The sequence below is a fragment of the Colias philodice genome, chromosome 7, assembly GCF_061535455.1.
Source record: "Colias philodice isolate Cphi_HAF_F1 chromosome 7, ilColPhil1 Martin Lab GWU primary, whole genome shotgun sequence".
Classification (NCBI taxonomy): Eukaryota; Metazoa; Arthropoda; class Insecta; order Lepidoptera; family Pieridae; genus Colias; species Colias philodice.
In genome coordinates, this window is record NC_143092.1 from 7,744,237 (window position 1) to 7,752,564 (window position 8,328).

At 33.5% G+C, this 8,328-nt stretch overlaps 1 long non-coding RNA gene across 1 annotated transcript; it reads left to right on the plus strand.

Moving 5' to 3' along the window:
* The first annotated feature begins 3,979 nt into the window (after positions 1-3,979).
* LOC149487206 (uncharacterized) lies at positions 3,980-6,146 on the plus strand. The gene is made up of 3 exons (XR_016315846.1): positions 3,980-4,357; positions 5,222-5,283; positions 5,358-6,146. It is a non-coding gene; the product is annotated as an uncharacterized LOC149487206 (long non-coding RNA).
* Positions 6,147-8,328: the final 2,182 nt, after the last annotated feature.

Below are 8,328 nucleotides of genomic sequence, written 5' to 3' on the forward strand. Positions count from 1 at the left end.
CCGGGAGATACTGACACAAAATTTCGAGTCATTTGTAACAGGATGGTGGTTCTACAGGGGTCTTAGTACGCAATGACAAAAAGGAAAATGATGGTGTGAACGCTGGTACCGGTGGCTTAGTCGCGTGGGAGTTAGTCGAACTCGTCGGAAAATAGCGAAAGTCAAACGATTTGTAACAGTATGGCACTTATTTTTCCTGTAAGTTTGAGGATCAACGAATATAAATATAAAATTTCAAAGATCTAGGTGTTGGAAATTTTCACTTATATAAATTAATAATAAATTATTTTTTTAAGTATGACAGCACTTTTTCCCCCTACTAGAAGTATGGCAAATATAACAATGGTCACATTTTATCAAATACTCTCCAAAAATCCAAATGCAATACTGGTACAAAAAATTTGGCGAAATAAATTTTTTTGCAGATTTTCGGCGGTATGGCGACCATTTGGAATCGTCCGAAAAGTATGGCATGGCGATTTTCGTAAATGGCTGCATGACGATGGTTACCTGTGCAAAAGTTAGCCTGGTACAAATGGTTGAATAATTGTTTTATTTAAATCAACACATTCGCGTCGGTATGGCGGGCTGTAAGTCACACCGGAAAAGTATGGCATGAGACTACCGCCTACTTCTTTTTTATGGGCTATCGGTAAATTCTAAAATTTTTGTGTTACAAATCGTTTGACTTTCGCTATTTTTCCGACGAGTTCGACTAACGCCCACGCGACTAAGCCACCGGTACCAGCGTTCACACCATCATTTTCGTTTTTGTCATTGCGTACTAAGACCCCCGTAGAACCGCCATCCTGTTACAAATGACTCGAAATTTTGTGTCAGTATCTCCCGGTCTATACCACCCGATTTGTTTTTGATTGTGTATGACCGTGAATTGACCTCTATTTGGGGAAGCGCGCCTGCGGTACGCCTGCGGTACGCCCGCGGCGCAACGGTGGCGTGCCGCCTCGACGCCTGTCCAAAATTCTTTCATACAAAATGTATAAGAAGGATGTGGTGCAAAACAGATTGAAGAGGCGCGCTTATGGCACGCCCGCGCCCGCACCGCTTGTGTTTGACCCGCGCCTTAGCTTGCGGTTGTTTAAGCTGGTTGCATACGATGCTGCAATAGTCTTCTGTAACAGCTTTGTTTCCTATTGAAAGTAATATTCACTGGAAAAGTCTATTTATTTATTTATTTAGCATCTAAAACGTATCGTTTACCGTTGCCAACTTTTGGAACCAAATCATCAATATGCTTTTTAAAGGATGTTGAATAAAAGTTGGTGGAGAAGGAACGGTTTAACATTACTATTGACCTCTTCATAAATCTTTGAAAAAAATTGCATGTAAACTAAGCTTTCCATAAACTTCTCCAAGTGAACACCATTCCAATACTTGATTTATTTCTTATTATATGATCAATAATTGTCGACTACAAATGTAGACTGAAAAATTGTAAAAAAAATAATGTTCGAATAATTTTCAAAATATCAGGCACATTTAACAGTAATTTCCCACAAAGTTGCCTAGTATGTAACCAGCCTATAGGGAGGTCCGGGAGATATTTGTCTCAGTGACATATATGCGATCACTTGCCGTTGCTTTATTTGTTCGGAGCGGCTTATTGGAAGCCTTGTTCGGTGTTCGTATGGGTCGGTAATAAAGGGAACTGTTCTAGAAATGTCCATTACCTTGGTTGTGTTTTATGTACTGTTTTGTATGTACGGAGATGGATATTTTATAGTTGATTTTGAGTTTGGTTTGGAAGCATGACACATTTTAGACAAACATCGATATTTCGTCAACAAATGAATTCTTATATGACCCACAAAATTTCGGGTCATTTGTAACAGGATGGCGGTTCTACAGAGGTCTTAGTACGCAATGACAAAAAGAAAAATGATGGTCAGAACGCTGATACCGGATAACTTAAGATACTGTAATCTATACTTATAATAAATATAAAATATATTAGTATCTTAAGATAAAATATTATAGTATCTTCACCGTGTGTGACGCGCTTTAGAATCGAACTTACCCTATTAAGATTTATCACAATTGTAAGGGAAACTCATTCGCCTACGGAGCAATAGTTATTTAAGATTTTTTAGTTTTCTTATTGGTGTAAACTGGAAATATCACTGTTTATAAATAAGAACTAATTATTATTAAGCAACAAAATTTATTCGTCTCTAATACTCCAAATAACTAAACAATCACTTAAATTACATAATATATTTAACAACGACCGATCTCTATTTTAATAACGTACTACCTACTTACAAAAACAATGATAATGGGCTTAAAAGCTTCGTAGACTACTTACATTCTCCACAATACCTACTTAAATTACCTAGCTATTAAAATTCTCCACAATATATTATATCAAATAATCTAAAGAATGTTAATTATTATCCACATAATATTATAATACGTAAAGTTCACTAAGAACGTAGTCATCAGGCAAACGGGATATTCATCCCGTTCCGTATTTGCGAACTAATCCAGCTCAGTAAGTCCGTTCATATATTGGAAGGAATATCTTATGTAACTAGCTTTTATGTTGAGTGAAACTTGAGATATATGCTTTGGATTTAGACTTAATTTTGTTGGTGTTAAGTCTCTTTTTGTTTGATATAGTCGTGTAATGAATAAAGATTAATTCATTAAATCGTTTATAGAAGGTTTTATAATTTAGTAATTGAATAATTTGAATTTATTAGAGAATATTAAATTGCGATTTATGAATAAAAAAATGTAGTCATATAAATGTGAGAGAGGCAAAATAGTAGAGATAGGTTGCTACCTAATTAACCTCTGAATTTTAACAATAGTGACCCACTCACCTTTATACATAATGATTATTATAATGCGCAAACGCAGGTGCTTATTTTTAACCGACTTAAAAAATAATTTGGAAAATCCAAAAGTGCACGCCTCATAATTTTTTTTTAATAAATATTTATTAATTATTATTTTTGTTTATTTAATAACAATTAAACCACATCGAATCAGACCCTGAAAAATGAAAGGGTTCTATTCCTGAGCATACTCAAGCGTAAGAGAAAAAAAAAGACTCGATTAGTAAAGTATTTCGGTCGCTATCGTGTTAACAAGAAAAAGGATCCGCACATACAGACACACGGACGTCCAAGACAGAACTTTTTTAAACTGTTTTTTAACTAGTTTAAATAACAAAAATGACATCAAAAATATCATGAACGTTAAAAATAGTGTTTTTTCTTAATATGTGTGTGTATGTATTATCTTACAAGTGCAATGTATGATACATAAAGACATTTTAAGTTTGAAAAATCAGATGTTTTGCGCGAAGTGACAGTAGTACCCACCTCAACGCTTCGCTTATGAGGCGTGCAAAAAGGAGGAGGTTATCAATTCGGCCGGGTTATTTGATATTTCATCCGCTATTTAATTTTCTTAGTGGTAGGTTCCATCGGTATTTTTCAATGCCATTTTGTTGTTCAACCGAATATGACAATAATAATATTATACTAGTGACATGTACCTAGTATTTAAATAAATCATATATATAAAATTCTCGTGTCACAATGTTAGTCTGCATACTCCTCCGAAACGGGTGGACCGATTCTCATGAAATTTTCTGTGCATATCGGGTAAGTCTGAGAATCGGCCAACATCTATTTTTCATATGTACCACGGGCGAAGCCGGGGCGGACCGCTAGTAAATAAATAATATGCACCCTGTATGTCATATGTGTAAAGAACGCATATGCTATATTATATTGTTCAACGATTTATTAAGGTGATGAATTAATTTTTCTAACATTTACGGCCCTTTTCAAACCTTCGTAATTTTTATATTATTAAAGTTGTCATGATGAAAATTCTTGACAAGAAAGTTCAATAGTAACACAATACGTCTACCGTTTTAGAAACATGATTCCATGATATTTTCTCGATAGAAAAAAAATACAAAGTTCTCATTGTTATTTTTTTATAATCTCTGGCATCTTCAAAATAACAAACGTAAAGTTACGACTTTTTGGATATTAACTATAAAATATACAACCTATACGTCTACCGTGTTAGAATTTTGAAATATGCGATGGTTTTGAAATAAACAAGAAATACTTGAAATTAGCGCGCGACCAGCCAATATAGCGAGAGCCGCCCTGTACCTTCCTACCCCGATCGCTGCACGAGTCATTCCCGCTACGGCCGTCACACGGGGAACTTGTGTCGCTCGCGCAATCGTAACAAAGGGTGACAACACGATAAGACAAAATGAGACAAATGGGGACAATAAAGAAATTAAGAAGAAGAAACATAAAGGTTGGAGGAAAAAGAATGCTTACAATTGGAACAAATTAATGAAGTAAGTTGGTTTTATTTTAAATTTGATGATAATTGTATTATAGACGATGTTTGATATGTGTTCGCGACAATATAAAAACGTATGTAAAAGTTATTACTTTAAGTTTCATTTATATAGAGTTGTTCGCGACAATATAAAAACGTATGTAAAAGTTATTACTTTAAGTTTCATTTATATAGAGTGTTTATTTCGTTTCATAATAGTTTAACTGTGTTATAAGTTCATTTGTTTTACATAACAAGTTTAATCGTTTATAATGTATGTGTAATGTTCTTTTTCGTGTATTTAGTTGTGTTAACCTGTATAGAATGTTTTAAGACTGATTTAAATGTGTTATGTTCGTAAATTGTAATAGTATATAAGAGAAAATAGTGTGTGATACATAATAGATAGTAAAAATAGTGTTCGTATAATTTTTATAGTTTATAGATTGTTTGACAAATAAAGTTTATGATTATTGGTGTTGTTATTTTAGCATAAGTAAATAGTATTATAAAGTAATAGATATAAGTAAATAATATAATGTAATAGATATAAGAAATTATGAGAAATAAATGAGTACTACGCGAGAGTTTTCCTACCGCACGCATTAACACCTGTAATCGACACATAAATATAACCACTTTTCGCGCCAAAAGCACGCACGCTCGCATAACTCAGACCACATAGTACACTCTGCGGTAGAAGACTCGTCGTATAGTAATAAGCAGCATTTGGTCTTTCTCTTCACCAACCCCAGCACAATTATAGGGTGGAAGCCTCCACCGATGTGAGTCTTACAGTCCCTCACAATATGTACCCCTGTTTTAAGTACATAACGAATGTGTAAGATTTTTTCATTTATAGCATAAATAATCTTTTCAGAAATCCGGAATCCAGAAGGAAAATAAACCCACTGATTGTTCACAATGTGAACCCACTCCTTCGTAAGTACCTTTATTCAGTCAAAAATGTATGTTATCAACGCTCTACCGGTTTTATCGCATGATTCCATTTTTAGCAAAAAGCAACAAAGTGCAAAGAAATAAAAAATCATGGTGAACTTAGTGGAAGTATGGTGGACGTAATATGGAACAGGAGCTCATTGGAGTAGTATTATATTTTAAAAAAATACGAAAAAATTTCAAGAATTACATTTCTTAGTAGGTGGTAGATAAGTATGTTGTATAAAGAATTTGATGTTGATATTTATTTCGTTTATACTTACTACACCTGTGCGGGAAATTGCTTAGTAATAAAACAGGTTTATATTCATATTTACATAGTAATGTGAGTTTTCATTTCGAAAAATTTTGTGTAAGTATATTAAATTGAGTTCCTGGGTGATCTGGAAACACAATTGGGCCCGGAAGATGGCGCTGCAGTCACTACTCCTAATGACATGAACCGATTTGGATGAATATTTGTGTGCACATTTCATTGTTGTGGGATGATTGGTTGATTCGCTTTCACATTAGCTATTATTATGTATTTTTGTTGTTAGAAAGTAAACTTAATTTAATGTTTATAATACATTATTATTGGTATAAATAAGCCAGTGTTCGTCTCACATTGCTGTACCTGCCTACCTACCCTACCAGGGCCTAACTTTGTTCTGGCTTTTTTATTTTGATTATTTGTAATGAATAATTACAATTATATATAGAGTGCAAAAAATAAATACATGCGTCAATATATTTTGTGTTTTTTTAAACAATTTTTTTATTTAAAAAAATATCATTCCGACCGCGGCTTTGCCCGCGTGGAATTAGATTATATCGTGAATCCTGTCTTATCCCACAGAAGTGTTCAGTTCGGATAAAAAGTATGCTATGTGTAAATCCAGGTAATTAGGTAGCTATATTTTATCAAAATTGGTAATGTAGTCTTGACGTGATTAAGTAACAACTAACAAAAAAATATACAAATTAACATCCAAAGTTTCGCATCAGTTTTACTGTATTAGTGATATCTTCCACTCTTGACTTTGACTGAGAAGAATTAGGGTTTATAACTTCTTTCAGAAATAGTACCTTTCATTTCTGGGCATGATGTAATATCTACGTCAGCATCAAATAAATCAATTCAGTAGTCCACGTTATTGAGTACCATTTCATTTTTTCAGAGTAACAATATTTTTTGTTATTTTAAAGATTATTTATAACCTGTATTATTTTGTAATAAAGTAAACATTACGAAATAATAATAATTATTAATAATGTCTAAGTAGTTGTTAAAAAGAAGATTATTTGTTTATAAGCAAGAAAATAAAACCAATAAATCAACAATTAAATAAATGTATAACAATATTATAACTGTATGACGACTCCATACATGTTTGTCCCGAGTCGGCCAGCGGCAGCGCGGCGAGTTTGCAAGAATGACTTCGCGCACACCCGCGTTCGCGATAGCGAGCTATTTAGACTCCGCCCGCCAAGCAGTGGATTTTTTTTGTGTATCGTCTTAAAATAGAAATAAACTTCTCACGCTTAAAAAAATGAAACTCACATACCTAATATGTAAACTTTCAGATAACTTCTCAACACTCATATTATCTTCCATAACAAAGTAGCAACTACGTATAACATTACGTTTTTCTATGTAAATGAAATTTCTGCGAAGCTCCCATCGTAATTAGACCGCGGGCGTAGCAAGTTGGTTCATCAAGATAGAGTTAGTTTGGTCTTAGTTTAATGTATGCACATTATCTAAGCAAGTTCCCGGTTCACCCGCCTCCCTTAAATGGGCTGAAATTACATATGTACTGCCATTTAGTATCATTAATATTGCGTAATAGATGCTAATGGATGTTCGTATGAATTGCACTCGAATAGTGGTTAGTGATATTAATCTAGGTATATAATATAGGTAAGTTCATAGGTAATCTATCAGGTCTTGTAATTTAAAAGTACATGTATAAATAGTAGTTACGTTTTAAATATAATATTACGGTTTAAGACATTTATTTCTCAAAAAGATTACATTTGAATCACTTACAGAGAAATAATAATATAAATTACTAGCGGTCCGCCCCGGCTTCGCCCGTGGTACATAATATTTTCGTTTTCTCTACATAAGAACCATCCTCGTACTTTAAGGAATATAATAAAAAAAGAATTATCGAAATCGGTTCAGCCGTTCTCGAGTTATGCGCTTACCAACACATTTTGCGATTCATTTTTATATATAAGATAGCGGTCCGCCCCGGCTTCGCCCGTGGTACATAATATTTTCGTTTTCTCTACATAAGAACCATCCTCGTACTTTAAGGAATATAATAAAAAAAGAATTATCGAAATCGGTTCAGCCGTTCTCGAGTTATGCGCTTACCAACACATTTTGCGATTCATTTTTATATATAAGATTATAAACATTTTTGCTCGCTTAACGTTGTACGTAGTAAGTAGTTTGTTAACATAAATAGAGTACATCCAACAAGAATAACAAAAAAATGGGCGGTAATTTTTATAAACATAATTTCAGACTACCCCAACGACATTCTAAAGATATAAGGTATTACAAATTATTAGCTACTAGCTTCCGCCCACGACTATGTACCTACGTGCATCCCCGTTTATTCCCGTTCCCGCAAGAATTTCGGGAAATCCTTTCTTGGCGGATGCCTACGTCCTAACATCTACTCTGCTCTACTCGGCTCTGGCTACCTGGTCAAGTTGCCACGGGATTTGTAATGATTTCATACAAAGCATTACATGTCGGATAGGGTTGTCACAAACAAGACACAAATTTTAATGAACTATTTATTTATTAAACTAAATTTAATACATATGTATATGTTTATTACTTAATACTTATAGGTATTTATTAAAAGGTAAGGAAACATTTATTTTTCATTAGAAATATGCTAAATCGTTGTCATCAAAGAGAGTATAAGTATCTGGATTGTCCGAAATTTGCAGCAAATTTATTGATTTTACTATGCAAAACTCGAAACAGATAAAAAAAGGAAAAAATGCAGTCACGTTATTTTT